The following is a 16,948-nucleotide window of genomic DNA, read 5'->3' as shown; positions in this document are numbered from 1 at the left end:
TCAGGTCATGCAGCCTTCTCCTCCTGCCATTTTGTTTTCAAGGTGGTTGCACAGAAGGACCTCATCCTTGAAGCCTTCTTGTCTGAGATTCCCTTCCTGCTGATCTGGGCAGGACCTGTCCCTCACTGAGTCCTTGGTAGGCACCTTGCTTTTGTCTCTGTCACTCCCACCCTTTTTGAAGTCTCAAATGCCTATTCCACAAAGCTGGTCATGTAAAGGTTCTCTGTGAATCTGTGTATAAGACATCAGCAAGGGGTTGCCAGGCTGGATCTATAGATTGGGCAGAAGTTCCAGGAGGCCAAGAGGCCTCTCCCAGCACTAATGCTCTACCCAGTACATTTGCCCTTAAGGTTTTCTGCTCAGGCCTCTGATCTGAAGCTGCAGGTGTGACCCTTCCATGCTGGGTTCAGAGGCTCTGGCGTCCCCTCATGCCCAGCCCAGCCAGTGACAATCCTTGCTCCCACCACTTTCTGGGTTGATTATGCATGGCCTCCAAATCTCCAGATATGCCCCTGTCCATTTCTAAAGATGGAAAGGTCAGATCTGAGGTGTAAATTCCTGGTCCATGGCTTCTCCTTATGTCAACACCTCAGTCATGGGATTTAGACCTTACTATTTTTTCCCTGAACTTTCAGCACACTTATTTGGGACTTTACCTAACCATCCTCAGTACTGCCTTCCTGGCCATTGGCCAGGCCCAGTGTTAGGAAGTGAATCTCACTAATTTCAGTTCCCAAAGTGACCACAGGTCATTTTCCAGACCACGGTGTCTACTCTGTCTAGCCTGCTCCCTTGGTGTTCTTACTTGCAAAAAAGGAATGATAGGGTCCACCAGTAAAGTTATAAAGCCCAAAATAAGATCACGTGACTTGAGTGGTGGCCCCTCTTTACTATACCAAGAATGTGACTCCAGCTACTTCCTGAGGGGAGAAATTCCAGGACAAGTCACTCACTCCTCCTCTTGTTCTACCCTTGCAGGTAGCTGCTCCTCAGCATCTAGGTGTCCTTTCTGAGGGTGGGGCCAGGGCCTGTTTTGTGGCCATGGGATGGTGCATTCCCCATCTGTTCTTTATGATAGATAAGAGGAGGCCTGATGAAGGGCTAACCTTTTTTTTTTTTCTTTTACTTGCATACGGGTAAAGGTACCAAAGCATACTGGGTCACTGGGCCCTACTCACGGGGAAGCTCCTGCTTTCCCTCTGTTCTTTCTTTAGACTCAGCTTTCTTCCTCCCCTGGCCCTGCTACTCACACCGCTACTGAATGCTGGTGGTTTTCCCTTTTGCTCAGGTTCTGGGGATGTGGATGTAGAGGGGAGGAACCTGGACCCTTACTGCTAATCTCTACTTGTGGGTAGGCAAGGATGATGGGCACATCCCCTAAACTGCTGCTCATTTTCTACAAAAATATCTGGACAAAAGCACAGCTCACCTCTAGGAAGATCCATTTCCTTCTGGGTCTATATCTTTCCTATTAATATGGCTTGGGCCCTGTTTCTTATGAAATACTCATTCACTGCCCAGCATTTTTTCTCTTTTGTCAAGCCTTTTCACTATAACAGGAGATTACAAAATGCCTGAACTGATGGAGGGGAACAGGTGGGGACAGAGCCACTGTACACAGCCACATCTCCAGTGGGTACCATTCCTATAGACTACAATTGAAATACCTCCCCCTGAATTAGGCAAACATGGGGGCCCAGATGTGGAGAGAAACCTCAGTGCTCTATAAGGAATCTATAGAAGTCCAAAGAGAAAAGATGGCACATGGTGACATAGGTTACTTATGGGACTACTGCCTGGTTGATGCTTCAGAGGTTCCCAGGGTGGCATTATCATAGTAACTTTATTTACCCCAGTCCTGGCCAACAGATCTCTGACTTTGATGTGCAGCCTGGGGAGCTCATTCAGTGCAGATTAGGGTTGTAAGATTCATCAAATAAAAATACGGGATGCCCACTTAATTTTGTTTGTTTGATTTTTTTTGTTTGTTTATTTTTGAGAGAGACAGAGAGAGACAGAGCATGAGCAGGGGAGGGGTAGAGAGAGAGGAAGACACAGAATCTGAAGCACTCTCCAAGCTCTGAGCTGTCAGCACAGAGCCCGATGCAGGGCTCGAACTCACAAACCGCGGCTCATGACCTGAGCTGAAGTCAGATGCTTAACCATCTGAGCCAACCAGGTGCCCTAATTTTGAATTTCAGGTAAAGAATGTATTTCTAGTATATGTACCCCATGCAATGTTTGGGGCATACATGCACTAAAAAAAAATCGTTTGTCTGAAATCCTAATGTATCTGGAGTTCTGTATTTTATCTGGTAACTCCAATGTTGATTTCCATGCTTCTTCCTTCAGATGCTAATCCAGTGGATTGGGAAGTGGTGGGGAGCCAGATCTAAGCATTTTAACAGTTGCTTCCAGATGATTCCAGTGTGAATCATCCTGAACCACATTGAGAAATGTCAGTTAAGACTAGGATAGAGAGCTTCCTGGAGTCCCTGGGAAGCTGAGGCTGGAGTTTGACTCCACCTGGGAGTTCTGGAAATGAGACAGTGGTTGACCAACAACTTAGGCTCTGGAGTGTGTACAGTTTGTGCAGTATGGATTGCACAGGGGACCCACCCATGGGCTTTCCTGGAGGAGGCAAGGGGACCCCCAAGGAAAGAGGCTGGGATATGCTACCAGGCCTAGGGGCTGCAGGAGAAAGGAGGCCAGCAGGGAGCAATGGAAGAGCCCATGAAAACACCACCCTAAGAGTCAGCAAGGAATGCCTCCTAGGCCCAGAGGTCAGGAAGCTGATGTTTGGGCTAGCTCACCTTTATTTGCACACTCTCCCCAACTTTGATCCCTGCCAGGAGTGAAAGAGCAGCTCAAGATGGGGGAAGATGAGCAGAACCAGAGGTAAGGCCCATATCCCTAACTGGACCCAGACTGGGAGAAGGAGACTTAACAGTCAGATTCAGCCTCTGGAGTGTGACAAGGGTTTATATATTCTAATGCCTAAATTGAAACTGGGTTTGGGACTCAAGTGCCTGTAGGACTATCATCTCTGAACAACCAGAATGTGTACCTAGAGCTTTTTTTTTTTTTTTTTTTTAATCAGGGAAGAACAAATCATCCCTGCTGAATGGAGTTTTAAAAATGGTGGGGGACACAAATAAAGCTGTGGTTTGATCAAAATTTATGCATTGCACTTGTTCAAACATAACAGTTGCATTACCCATTGTGTTCTTCAGTTGCCTTTACAGTTGGCGGGAAAGGTCTGACTGAAGCTTCATGATTTCTCCATTTACACCAGTTTGCTGAACAGTGACTGTGGGGAACATACTCATCCATACAAGCATGGGCAAGTCACCTCAGTCAAGGAGGCTGATGTCTGGTATGACTGCCATGCTTCACCCACTGCCACCCACAGCCCCCAGCTCTTATGACAGATATGGCCAGTTGATCATAACTCCTCTCTGCTGAGCCAAGATTTGGTCACAATGGGGCCATTTAGGCAGCTGTTACCAGGTGATCAGACAAAACCCATTGTCATTGTTGGACTATGACCTTTATGGTTGCAAGAGCCTCACCAATATCCAGTAATGACATTGTTAGAGACTTTGGAGGATGTTATCTGGTCTCCTATCTGATATCCATGCAGGGACTTGCATCCCCTAAAAATTGTGCCTCCATTTATATTGTGCTATATAATTCAGGAAGTGGTCTGCATGTTATACTAGAAAGTGATTTCAGTAAAAGGCGAAAGATTTATGCGATCTGAAGAGAAACCAGAGTATCCAGATGGCCAACAGGCACATGAAAAGATGCTCAACGTCACTCCTCATCAGGGAAATACAACTCAAAACCACACTCAGATACCACCTCATGCCAGCCAGAGTGGCTAAAATGAACAAATCATGAGATTATAGATTCTGGAGAGGCTGTGGAGAAATGGGAACCCTCTTGCACTGTTGGTGGGAATGCAAACTGGTGCAGCCCCTCTGGAAAAGAGTGTGGAAGTTCCTCAAAAAATTAAAAATATATCTACCCTATGACCCAGCAATAACAATGCTAGGAATTTACACAAGGGATACAGGAGTGCTGATGCATAGGGGCACTTGTACCTCAATGTTTATAGCAGCACTTTCAACAATAGCCAAATTATGGAAAGAGCCTAAGAGTCCATCAACTGATGAATGGATAAATAAATTGTGGTTTATATACACAATGGAATACTACTTGGCAATGAGAAAGAGTGAAATATGGTCTTTTGTAGCAAAGTGGATGGAACTGGAGAGTGTTATGCTAAGTGAAATAAGTCATACAGAGAAAGACAGATACCATATATTTTCCCTCTTATGTGGATCCTGAGAAACTTAACAGAAGACCATGGGGGAGGGGAAGGAAGAAAAAAAGGTTAGAGAGAGAGCCAAAACATAAGAGACTCTTAAAAACTGAGAACAAACTGAGGGTTGACGGGGGGGTGGGAGGGAGAGGAACGTGGGTGATGGGCATTGAGGAGGGCACCTGTTGGGATGAGCACTGGGTGTTGTATGGAAACCAGTTTGACAATAAATTTCATATTAAAAAAAGAAAGTGATTTCAGAAGTCAGACATAATTAGCTTCAACTCCTGCCTCCTCCACTTCTATAAAGGGTCTTGGGCAAGTTCTTTCTCCTCTCAGAGTTTTCCTTATTTCTACACAGGGTATAAGAGGACCTATCTATTAGGTTTGACAGGATCGGGCTACGGTCACAATGTGTCTTAGTCACTTCTGGCTGCTATAACAAATACAGTTGACCCTAGAACAATACGGGGTTAGGGACACAGACCCGCCTTGCGGCCAAAAATCCCCATATAACTTTGACTCTTTAAAAACTTAACTACTAATAATGTACTGTCCACTGAAAGCCTTACCAATAACATAAACAGTTGATTAACATACATATTTTGTATGTTATGTATATTATATACTGTATTCTTATAATAAAGTAAGCTAGAGAAAAAATCTTACTAAGAAAGTCATAAGGAAGAGAATATATGTTGACAGTGCAGTACTGTATTTATTAATATTGTAAGTTTACATCATCTGTTTACAAGATGAATTATTTGTCAGTGCCTACATCAACACTGTCTTATATGATATAAAACATTGTAAATATTATAAATATTACTAACACTAGACATCAAAAATGAAAATATAAGGTGAAAAATAAATTCATATTTCTTTACAGGTATAATGATCCATGCATTGAAGCAGCAATATGATTGCTTTGTAGCCTAGTATAATTGATATGATTGTATCATGGTAGCCTTGCTTATACACTAATGAGTGAATTGTTTTAAATTTTTTATGGCAAGTAGTATTATAGTCATATTCATAATGCAGTATTAGTAACATTGTTACAGTTTTTTAAAAACCACTTACCTGTGATGATATGCAGTTTCTCCAATTATGAGAGAGGAATACTGTACAGAAATGTAATTTTTTGAAGCAAAGTTTTAAAACAGTAACAAAGCTAACACATGATTAATCTATATTAAATATCACTCACCTTATGCCTATGTAGGAGAGGCTTTACGCTTCCATACAAGTCTTGCACACAATGTTCTAGACAATGAATACTTAGGCAATGATGATGAACAAAACAAAATGTTTTGTACAGATTTTGCCTTACAGTTATTAGATTTTCACACACACACACACACACACACACACCACTGAAGGTTTATTAACTATATGGCATGATGATTATTTACTATTCATTAAGTGGAAGTGGATCATCATAGAGGTCTTCATCCTCATTGTTTTTCATATTGAATAGGCTGAGGAGGAAAAGGAGGAGGGTTTGGTCTTGCTGTCCCCGGGGGCGATAGAGGCAGGAGAGGTGGAGGAGGTGGAAGGGAGACAGGAGACACAGGCACACTTGGTATAACTTTATGGAAATACAACATAATTTCTGTCTGACTTTTTTGCTATTTTCCCCCTCTGAAAATGTTTCTATATTGTACCAATATTTTTTTTCCAACACTTGCTTTAGTTTCAGTGGCTGTGTCATGGAGGGGTCCATGTTGAAAAAGAGTCAAAAGCAGTCTTCAATAATAAGAATGCTTCTGCCAGATTGTCTAGCTCTGCTTCTTCTACATCTTCTTCCTCATCATCTGGCACTGGTTCAGAAGCACCCATCTCCATCAAGTTGTCTTCTGTTGATTCCTCTAGTGTGGTGTCAATTAGCTCTTGAATTTCTCCAAGATCCGTATCTTAAAACCCTTCACTCCTCACTTTTTTTTTTTCCATATCCACAATCTCTTCCATGATTTCCTTGATTGGTTGTGCTGTAAATCCTGTACAGTCATGCACAACATGTGGACAGTTTTCTCCAGCAGGAATTTATTGTTTTAGGCTTGATGGATTTCATGGCTTTTCCTATAACAATGATAGCATCTTCAATGGTGTAATTCCGTCAGACCTTCATGATGTTCTATCAGGATTCTCTTTCTTTGATAATCATTTACACAGAGTACCATGTGTAACGAGCCTTAAAGATCCTTATGACCTCCTGATCTAGGAGCTAAAATACAGATGTGTTTGATGATAAGATCACTTCTAGGCCTTTGGTGTTGAGCTCACGGGCCTCTGTATGGTTAGGAGCATTTCCAGTCTCAAAAGAACTTTAAAAGGCAATCCCTTAGTGGCAAGGTATTTTCTGTCTTCAAGAACAAAGCATCGATGGAACCAATCCAGAAAAAAGGTTTTTGTTGTCTAGTCCTTCTTGTTATACAACCAAAAAACTGGAAGCTGGTGTTCATCTTTTCCCTGCAAGACTCAGGGTTAGCAACTTATATAGATAATAGCAGTCCTGATTATAAACCCAACATTGACATAAAACAGTAGAGCTAGCCTATCCTCCCTGCCTTAAATATTGATGCTTGCTCTTCCTCCATAGTAATAAATGTCCTTTGTGGTTCCCCCAACTCCCCAAATGGGGCAATTTCATCCGCATGAAAAAATCTGTTCAGGTGGGTGTCCTTTTTTTTTATTTTATGTTTTATTTTTTAAAATTTACATCCAAATTAGTTAGCATATAGTGCAACAATGATATCAGGAGTAGATTCCTTAATGCCTCTTACCCATTTAGCCCATCCCTCCTCCCAAAACCCCTCCTGTAACCCTCAGTTTGTTCTCCATATTTATGAGTCTCTTCTGTTTTGTTCCCCTCCCTGTTTTTATATTTTTGTTTCCCTTCCCTTACGTTCATCTGTTTTGTCTCTTAAAGTCCTCATATGAGTGAAGTCATATGATATTTGTCTTTCTCTGACTAATTTCACTTAGCATAATACCCTCCAGTTCCATCCACGTAGTTGCAAATGGCAAGATTTCATTCTTTTTGATTGCCAAGTAATACTCCATTGTATGTATATATCACATCTTCTTTATTCATTCATCCATCGATGGACATTTGGGCTCTTTCCATACTTTGGCTATTGTTGATAGTGCTGCTATAAACAGGGGAGTGCATGTGCCCCTTCAGAACAGCACACCGGTATCCCATGGATAAATGCCTAGGAGTGCAATTGCTGGGTCTTAGGGTAGTTATATTTTTAGTTTTTTGAGGAAACTCCATACTGTTTCCCAGACTGTCTGTACCAGCTTGCATTCCCACCAACAATGCAAAAGAGATCTTCTTTCTCCGCATCCTCACCAACATCTGTTGTTGCCTGAGTTGTTCATGTTAGCCATTCTGAAGGTATAAGGTGGTATCTCATTGTGATTTTGATTTGCATTTCCCTGATGATGAGTGATGTTGAGCATTTTTTCATGTGTTGGTTGGCTATCTGGATGTCTTCTTTGGAGAAGTGTCTATTCATGTCTTTTGCCCATTTCTTCCCTGGATTATTTGTTTTTTGGGTGTTGAATTTTATAGGTTCTTTGTAGATTTTGGATACAAAATCTTTGTAGATTTTGATATGTCGTTTGCAAATATCTTCTCCCATTCTGTCAGTTGCCTTTTAGTTTTGCTGATTGTTTCCTTCGCTGTGCAGAAGCTTTTTATTTTGATGAGATCCCAGTAGTTCATTTTTGCTTTTGTTTCCCTTGCCTCTAGAGACATGTTAAGAAGTTGCTGAGGGCAAGATCAAAGAGGTTTTTGCCTGCTTTCTCCTCGAGGATTTTGATGGCTTCCTGTCTTACATTGAGGTCTTTCATCCATTTTGAGTTTATTGTTGTGTATGGTGTAAGAAAGTGGTCCAGGTTCATTCTTCTGCATGTCGCTGTCCAGTTTTCCCAGCACCACTTGCTGAAGAGACTGTCTTTATTCCATTGGATATTCTTTCCTGCTTTGTCAAAGATTAGTTGTCCATACTTTTGTGGGTCCATTTCTGGGTTTTCTATTCTGTTGCATTGATCTGAGTGTCTGTTCTTGTGCCAGTACCATACTGTCTTGATGCTTACAGCTTTGTAGTATAGCTTGATGTCTGGGATTGTGATGCCTCCTGCTTTGGTTTTCTTTTTCAAGATTGCTTTAGCTATTTGGGGCTTTTCTGGTTCCATACAATTTTTAAGATTATTTGTTCTAGCTCTGTGAAGAACACTGGTGTTATTTTGATAGAGATGGCATTGAATACGTAGATTGCTTTGGGTAGTATCAACATTTGAACAATATTTGTTCTTCCTATCCAAGAGTGTGGAATTTTTTCCATTTTTTTGTGTCTTCTTCAATTTCTTTCATAAGCTTTCTATACTTTTCAGTGTGTAGATTTTTCACCTCTTTGGTTAGACTTATTCCTAGGTATTTTATGGTTTTTTGTGCAACTGTAACTGGGATTGATTCCTTGATTTCTCTTTCTGTCGCTTCATTGTTGGTGTATAGGAATGCAACTGATTTCTGTGCATTAATTTTATATCCTGAAACTTTGCTGAATTCAAGAATCAATTCTAGGAGTTTTTTGCTGGTATCTTTTGGGTTTTCCATGTAGAGTATCATGTCATCTGCAAAGAGTGAAAGTTTGACCTCCTCCTGGCCAATTTGGATGCTTTTTATTTCTTAGTGTTGTCTGACTGCACAGTCTAAGACTTCCAATATTATGTTGAATAACAGTGGTGAGAGTGCTCGTCCCTGTCCTGCTCTGATCTTAGGGGGAAAGCTCTCAGTTTTTCCCCATTGAGGATGATATTAACATTGGGTCGTTCACATATGGCTTTTCTGATCTTGAGGTATGCTCCTTCTACCCCTACTTTCTTGAGGGTTTTTATCAAGAAACGATGCTGTATTTTGTCAAATGCTTTCTCTGCATCTATTGAGAGGGTCATATGGTTCTTTTCCTTTCTTTTATTGATGTGATGAATCATGTTAATTGTTTTGCGGATATTGAACCAGCCCTGCATCCCAGGTATAAATCCTGCTTGGTCGTGGTGAATAATTTTTTTAATGTATTTTTGGATCTGGTTGGTTAATATCTTGTTGAGGATTTTTGATCCATGTTCATCAGGGAAATTGGTCTATAGTTCTCCTTTGTAGTGTGATCTCTGCCTGGTTTTGGAATCATAGAAAGAGTTTGGAAGTTTTCCTTCCATTTCTATTTTTTGGAACAGCTTCAAGAGAATAGGTGTTACCTCTTCCTTAAATGTTAGGTAGCATTCCCCTGGAAAGCCATCTGGCACTGGACTCTTGTTTTTTGGCAGATTTTTGATTACAAATTCGATTTCCTTACTGGTTATGGGTCTGTTCAAATTTTCTATTTCTTCCTGTTTCAGTTTTAGTAGTGTATATGTATCTAGGAATTTGTTCATTTCTTCTATATTGCCCATTTTATTGGCATATAACTGCTCATAATATTCTCTTATTATTGTTTTTATTTCTGCTGTGTTGGTTGTGATCTTTTCTCTTTCATTCTTGATTTTATTTATGTTGGTCCTTTGCTTTTTCTTTTTGATCAAACTGGCTAGTGGTTTATCAATTTTGTTAATTCTTTCAAAGAACCAGCTTCTGGTTTCATTGATCTGTTCTACTGTTTTTTTGGTTTCGATAGCATTAATTTCTGCTCTAATCTTTATTATTTCCTGCCTTCTACTGGTTTGGGGTTTTATTTGCTGTTCTTTCACCACTTCCCTAAGGTGTGAGGTTAGGTTGTGTATCCGAGAATTTTCTTCCTTCTTTAGGAATGCCTGGATTGCTATATATTTTCCTCTTATGACCCTCTAATGGGGGTCCTCCATGCTTCCTGGATTCTAATGTTTGTGTCTTTCCCCAGGTTAGGAAAGTTTCCCACTATGATTTGCTCACATAAGCCTTCTACACCTATTTCTGTGTCTTCCTCTTCTGGGACCCCTATGATTCTGATGTTGTCCCTTTTTAATGAGTCACTGATTTCTCTAATTCTTAAATAGTGCTCTTTTGCCTTAATCTCCCTCTTTTTTCTGCTTCATTATTCTCTATAAGTTTGTTCTCTATATCGTTGAATCTCTGTTCTGCCTCAGCCTTCCTTGCCACCGTGGCATCCATCCATGATTGCAGCTCAGTTATAGCATTTTTTAATTTCATTCTGGCTATTTTTCACTTCTTTTATCACTGCAGAAAGGGATTCTAACCTATTTTCAACTCCAGCTAGTATTCTTCTTCTCACGATTCTAAATTTTGGTTCAGATATCATGCTTGTATCTGTGTTGGTTAAATCCCTGGCTGTCGTTTCTTCGTGCTCTTTCTTTTGGGGTGAATTCCTTCGTTTTGTCATTTTGAGCAGAGAAAGGGTATTAATGAGGTAGAAAAATTAAAATAAAAAATTTAAAATTAAAAAATATTAAAATTAAAAAATTAAACACACACACATAAATCGAATAAATGATGCTAGATCCTAGGTGTTTTGGTGTGGGTGTTGAAAGTGGCTTGATAGATTAGAGAAAAAAAAGGGAGGGGATGAAAAAAAGGAAATTGTTTGAGACTTTGAAAAAGTAAATACACTGAAGTATACTAAAATGAGATGATGGGAGTAAAGTAGAATTTGAAAAAATTTACACAAAAGTAAAGAATATAGTATCAAAAAATTAAAGAAAAATATTTTTATCAGAAATTGAAAATAAAAATGAACTTTTTTGTCTCTATATTCAAGAAAAGGAAAAGAAACAAAAAAGAGGAAAAAATAAAAAATAAAAAGGCGATTTTTTGAAAATTTGAAAAGGTGAATACACTGAAGTAGACTAAAATAAAATGATGGACATAAAATAGAATTTGAAAAAAATTACACAGAAGTAGAGAATATAGTAGAAAAAAATTAAAGAAAAATATTTTACTGGAAATCGAAAATAAAAATGAATTTTTTCTTTTTCTATATTCAAGAAAAGAGACAAAAAAGAGAAAAAAAAGAAAAAAGAAATCATTTGAAAATTTGAAAAAGTGAATACACTGTAGTAGACTAAAATAAAATGATGGAAGTAAAATAGAATTTGAAAAAATTAACACAAAAGTAAAAAATATAGTAAAAAAATAAAGAAAAATATTTTTAATAAAAATTGAAAATAAAAATGAATTTTTTCTTTTTGTGTATTCAAGAAAAAGAAAAGAAGTGAAAAAGAGAAAAAAAAAGAAAATCGAATAGATGGACCTGCTAATAGTTTGAAACAGGACTGAAATTACTTCGTTTTCCCTTAGAAGTCAGACTATGAAGTGCTTTATAGTCCGTAAACTAAGTAGGAGGCGAGACTTGTGTTCTTGAAGAGCGAGGTTGGCCCAGTTGGGCGGGGCTCAGTGCAATGGCTCTGTTCTTTACTAGGTGGCTATGCTAGCCTACTGGGGTGGATTGTTGTGAGGCTTGCAGGTGCGTATGCGCATGCATGGGAGTGGTGAAAATGACGTCACCCATGTACCCAGTCTGTTCTGGATCAGCAATTGTGCACCCATCCTCTGTCTTCAGCTCTCGTCCACTCCCCCCTTTTTCACTCTCCATGACCAAGCCCCAGGCAATACCTCTCTCCCGAGTTTTGTCTCAGATGTGGCTGCCTTCCCTGGCCCCTTACTTCTGAAAGACTGCGGCTTTGACCCGTTCCGCCCCTCTGTGGGAGGGTCTCACCGAGCAATGGCTGAATGAGCAATGGCCGAACATTGGCTGTACCCACAAACGCTTGCTGGAGCCTTCTGCTGCCGGTGCCCGAGACTGTGTCAGGTGCCAGCCTGCCCTAGAAAAAGTTCAAGAGATTGTGTAGCAGCAGCATTTCAGGGATTATGGAAAATCACTGCACACAGCTGGCACCAGGCTTCACCCTTAATGACCCTTTTCCAGCACCAGCAATTGTAGCCATTTTCTGGGGTCTTCTGGGACCAGGTGGCTTCAACAGTCTCTACCAAATGTCCATCCAGCAGTGGAACTGCCTTTCTCCGTGTGGCCCGAGAACCTCCCAGACCCCACTCTCTTCCTGGGGATACACCCTTCCCACCAGAGCACTGCCAGGTATCTAGCTGTGGAGTTGCAGCCTTTGCACTTCCCTTGTTTACAGTCTTAATGGAATTCCAACCCTCTCCTTTCTCCTTTCTCCCTTTTTAGTTTAGTCCCTGCGGCTATTTCCAATTTATTACTTTCTCTCCAGCTGCTTTTGGGGAGGGGTGCTTTTCCTGTGTTCTCCCCCTGGTCTCCATCCTCTCTCCACCTGCAAAAGCACCTCCCTTCCCGCAGCTTCTCACTCCCCAAGTTCACTTGTCAGCGCTGCATACCTGGTGAATTCTGTGGTTCAGGTTGTGCAGATTGTTGTGTTAATCCTCCAATCAGTGTTGTAGGTGTGCAGGATGGTTTAGTGTCGGTCTGGCTGTGTTACATGGATGCGAGACACACAAAAAACTTCCATGCTGTTCCACCATCTTGGCTCCTTCTGGTGGGTGTCCTTTTCTTAATGCCATCTAGGAACTCATCTGCTGCTTCTTGGTCAGCAGAAGCTGCTCTCCTGTTATCTTGACATTTTTTAATCTAAACCTCTTTTTAAAATTATCAAACTATCCTTTGTTGGCATTAAATTCACCAGCTTTAGATCCTTCACCTTCCTTTTGCTTTGTTGTTATATAATGACATTGCTTTTCCTGAAATCATATTAGAGGCTAGAGGCATGCCTTTCTTATAGTAATCCTGCACCCATATGAAAGCTGCATTTTTAATATGAGATAAAAAGGCACTTTGCAAAAAGTTCAAGATTTTTGCACCTGCTGGCATAGCTGCAGTGATGTCTTCGCGGATTTCCTTTTCTTTTTGTTACAAACGTCCTTATGCTGGATTCATTTATCTTGGAAATGGCGGGCAACCACAGCTGCACATGTCAGCGTATGATACATTTGAAAGAAACTTTTTCTTGTAATGTCATGACTTTTTTTCTGCTTCTTGGGATCACTATCAGTATCACTAGTAACACTTCATATGGGTGCATAGTGTTACTCAAGGTTTACAGTATTGCACTAAACATAATGAAAAACACACAAGAACCATGAGAGATCACTTTTTACTGCAATATACAATTTTCTGGAAAGACAACAGCATACATGGAAATAATTGGCATCACAGTATTTTAAGTGGATACTCCCAACACTGGAGCTCACTGCAATAGCAATGGGAGATGGTTATGAAATTATTACAGTAGTACAGTATACAGTATGGTTAATTTTGTGCAGTTATGATTTAATACTGCATTTTTATGTTTACTTATTATTTCTTATTTGACTGTGAATTGTTCCATGTATGGTCTATAATTTTTGTGTGCCTATGCTTTGACAAATTTTAACCTTTTGTAAGAAATATGTGTGTATTTTATAGCAGTAAATGATAAAATAATCTAGTATATACATATATTTTGTGCATTTGTGGCACACCAAATTTTTAAATTTTTTTGATATTTCTAGGCTATGCAATTTGTCTGTTTTTCCAAATTTTTGCAAATCTCCAAAAATTTTTCCACAGCATTTATTGGAAAAAATATGTGTAAGTGGACTTGTGCAGTTAAAAATCCATGTTATTCAAGGCCCACATGTGCCCTAGACTGAGTGACTTAATCAACAGATATTTATATCTCATAGTTCTGGAAGTTGGAAATCCAAACTCAGGGTGCCAGTATGGTTGGTTCTTAGGGCTCTCTTCATGGTTTTCAAACAGCTGCCTTTTCAGTGGGTCCTCACATGGCAAGTGAGAGATCTCTCCCTGTCTCTTATAAGGACACTAATCCAATTCACGAGGACTCCACCCTCATGACCTAATTATCTAATTATCACCTCCAAATCCTGTCACATTGGAGTTAGGTCTCAACAAATGAATTTGGAGGGGGATACACACATGCAGTCCACAACTGCATTGTAATGCATCCCAAAGATGCTTACTGTGATGATGCAGTAGTGTTCTGGAGCCCAGTTTACAAGTTAATCACCAACTTTGCATTTTTGGTCAGGGGAAGATCATGATCATTGTCCTAGGTATACAGTCTCTGAGGTCATCTTTACATCTAACCCTCTTGGATTCTGAGTGAGGTACCTGGCGTTGTGGAAGGATAAGGCACTGGCTTGTTCTGATGGCTTCCTGCATGTCAAGGTTTTGCATTTCCCATCACATTTAATCTGGAGAACAACTCTGTAAACTAGACCAAGTTATCTCCTTTCCTCATTTCACAGCGAAGAAAGCAACCTAGGACAAGTTAAGGAACCAGACCAGATCACAAGTTACTGGATCTAGGGGTTAATTTTATGTGTTAACTTGATTGGATCATGGAGTGCCCAGATATTTAGTTAAACATTATTTCTGAGTGTGTCTGTGAGGGTGTTTTCAGATGAGATTAGCATTTGAATTTGTCCATAGAATAAAGAAGATGGCCCTTCCCAATGTGGGCAGACATTTTCCAATCACTTGAAGGCCTGAATAAAACAAAAAGTTGGAAGAGGGGAAATTTTTCTCTCTGCTTGATTATGTGAGCTGTGACATCAACCTTCGGCCCTCCGACTTACACAATTAACCCTCTGGATCTCAGGCTTTTAGAGTTGGAGTAGAACTTACATCACCATTTTTCTTGTTTCTCAGGCATTTGGACTTGGACTAGAACTACACCATTGGCCTTCTGGCTCTCTGGCTTCATACTACATCAATGGCTTTCTTGGGTCTCCAGTTTGCAGATGGCAGATAATGGGACTTCTTAGCCTACATAATTGCATGAGCCAATTCCTTATAATAATAAATCATTACATGTTTGATATATAATAGCCTATTGGTTCTGTTTACCTGAAGAATGCTGACTAATTACTCTAAATATGCCAGGATCCAAACCCAGTTCTTCCCAGCTCCAAGTCCATTACTACTCTACATTGTGCTTTTAGACATATAACCATAGTTAATTTTCACATTATTTTGGCTCATCCTCTGGAAAAACCCATGAGGAGAGAGGAAAAAACTTTGACTTGCTCAAGATAATACAACTCATCAGGAAAAAGCACACTATTCCCATGTCAAACTACCTTGAGTGGGAGGCCAGCCTTTGTTCTCAGGGCATTCATTCATCCATTCATTCCAACTATTTATTGTCTAATATGTACCAAGCAATTCTCTAAGAACTAGGGATGTAGGAGTAAATACAAAATGAAAAGCCCTTGCCCTCACTAAGGTTATAGTCCAGTGGAAGAGACAGAAATTAAATAAATCCTGAAGATATAGACTCTATCAGATGATCATAAGTGCTATAGGAAAATAAAGCAGGGAAAGGGTATAGGGAGTGCAGATTGGGGAAGGTAGCAGGTGTTTTTAAGAGTGTTTGGGGAGGTCTAACTGACAAGGTGACAGAAGAGACCTTAAGGAAGGAGGGAGCAAGACTTGTACATAATTGGAAAGCCTTCTAGGTAGCTAGGGAGACTTGTAGGTAACTGGGGATTCTTGTAGGTAACTGAGGAATATTGCTGTAATCTTGTAATATAAGAAGAAATATATGTTGTGGTCTTCATCTGGGTCCCTGGCCAGAACCCTTAAAATCTTTGTAATTTATTAAGTCTAAGAACAATAGAAGCATCTTTGTTTTAATATGTGATTCTCATCGTGGCCCCTAAAGTAGCTCTCAGGTGATAAAGAAGAAAGGAGTGTCTCTTTTTTTATACATAGCAAGCCTTTTTCAACCACACCTGAGTTTATGTTAATATGGTGACTTGAAAAACCCCTTAGGATAGAGAACTGATCTCCTGATTAGAAGATCTCCTGATTAGAAGGTTAGAACTTACAGCCCCAGAGCTGGAGATTGAATTAATCACCAGTGGCCAGTGATTTAGTCAATCATGCCTACATAATGAGGCCAACATAAAAACCTTAACTGAAGGAGCTCAGAGAACATCTGGGTTGGTGAACATATGATGGTGCTGGAACAGGGGCATACCTAGAGAGGGTCTGAAAACTCCATGTCCCTTCCCATACCTTGTTCTATGTATCTTTTCCATTCGGTTATTCCTGAGTTGTATTCTTTATAATAAATTAGTAATAGTGAGCAAAGCACTTTACTGAGTTCTGTGAGCTATTCTAGCAAATTATTGAAACTGAGGGGGGGGTCATAGGAACTCCAGGTTTATATATAGAGGGTCAGTCAGAAGTGTAAGTGACAACCTAGATTTGTGATTGGCATCTGAAGTGGATGCAGTGTTGTGGGACTGGCCCTTAACCTGTGGGGTCTGCACTAACTCCAGGTAGTTAGTTGTCAGAATTGAGTTCAACTGTAGAACACCCATTCAATATCCACTAAAAACTGGAGAATTGCTTGATGTGGAAAAACCCACACATCTGATATCAGAACTGTTGTGAGAATAAAAGAAAATAGGAGTTCTTATTTTACTTGTAGACAACAGCTACTTTAGGCAGTTGGCACTTCCTTATTCAACCTCTCATATAGTCATTCTTTAAATTCTTTACAAAGACTGTTGTACCTGGGAAGAGATAGTGTGGTAGCTATAGAGTAAGTCAGAGTAGAGGGAGAGTATTTTGA

The 16,948-nt window shown here is 40.0% G+C and overlaps 1 protein-coding gene across 4 annotated transcripts in view; it reads left to right on the top strand.

Moving 5' to 3' along the window:
- Positions 1-16,948, top strand: part of PRSS51 (serine protease 51) — a 60,174-nt gene that overhangs the window by 2,204 nt on the left and 41,022 nt on the right. Inside the window, exon 1 of one of the 4 annotated variants that reach the window (XM_086703804.1) lies at positions 42-136. The exons of the other annotated variants lie outside the window; for them this stretch is intronic. The gene's annotated coding sequence lies outside the window, so the exon portion shown is untranslated. Of the gene's footprint in view, positions 1-41; positions 137-16,948 lie in introns of those variants that run through there. 4 annotated transcript variants of the gene reach the window in all.

This window comes from Puma concolor, chromosome B1 (genome assembly GCF_028749965.1).
Source record: "Puma concolor isolate L17-30 chromosome B1, mPumCon1.1.hap2, whole genome shotgun sequence".
NCBI lineage: Eukaryota > Metazoa > Chordata > Mammalia > Carnivora > Felidae > Puma > Puma concolor.
Note: the sequence above shows the minus strand (reverse complement) of the source record. Positions and strands in the feature narration are given on the sequence as shown.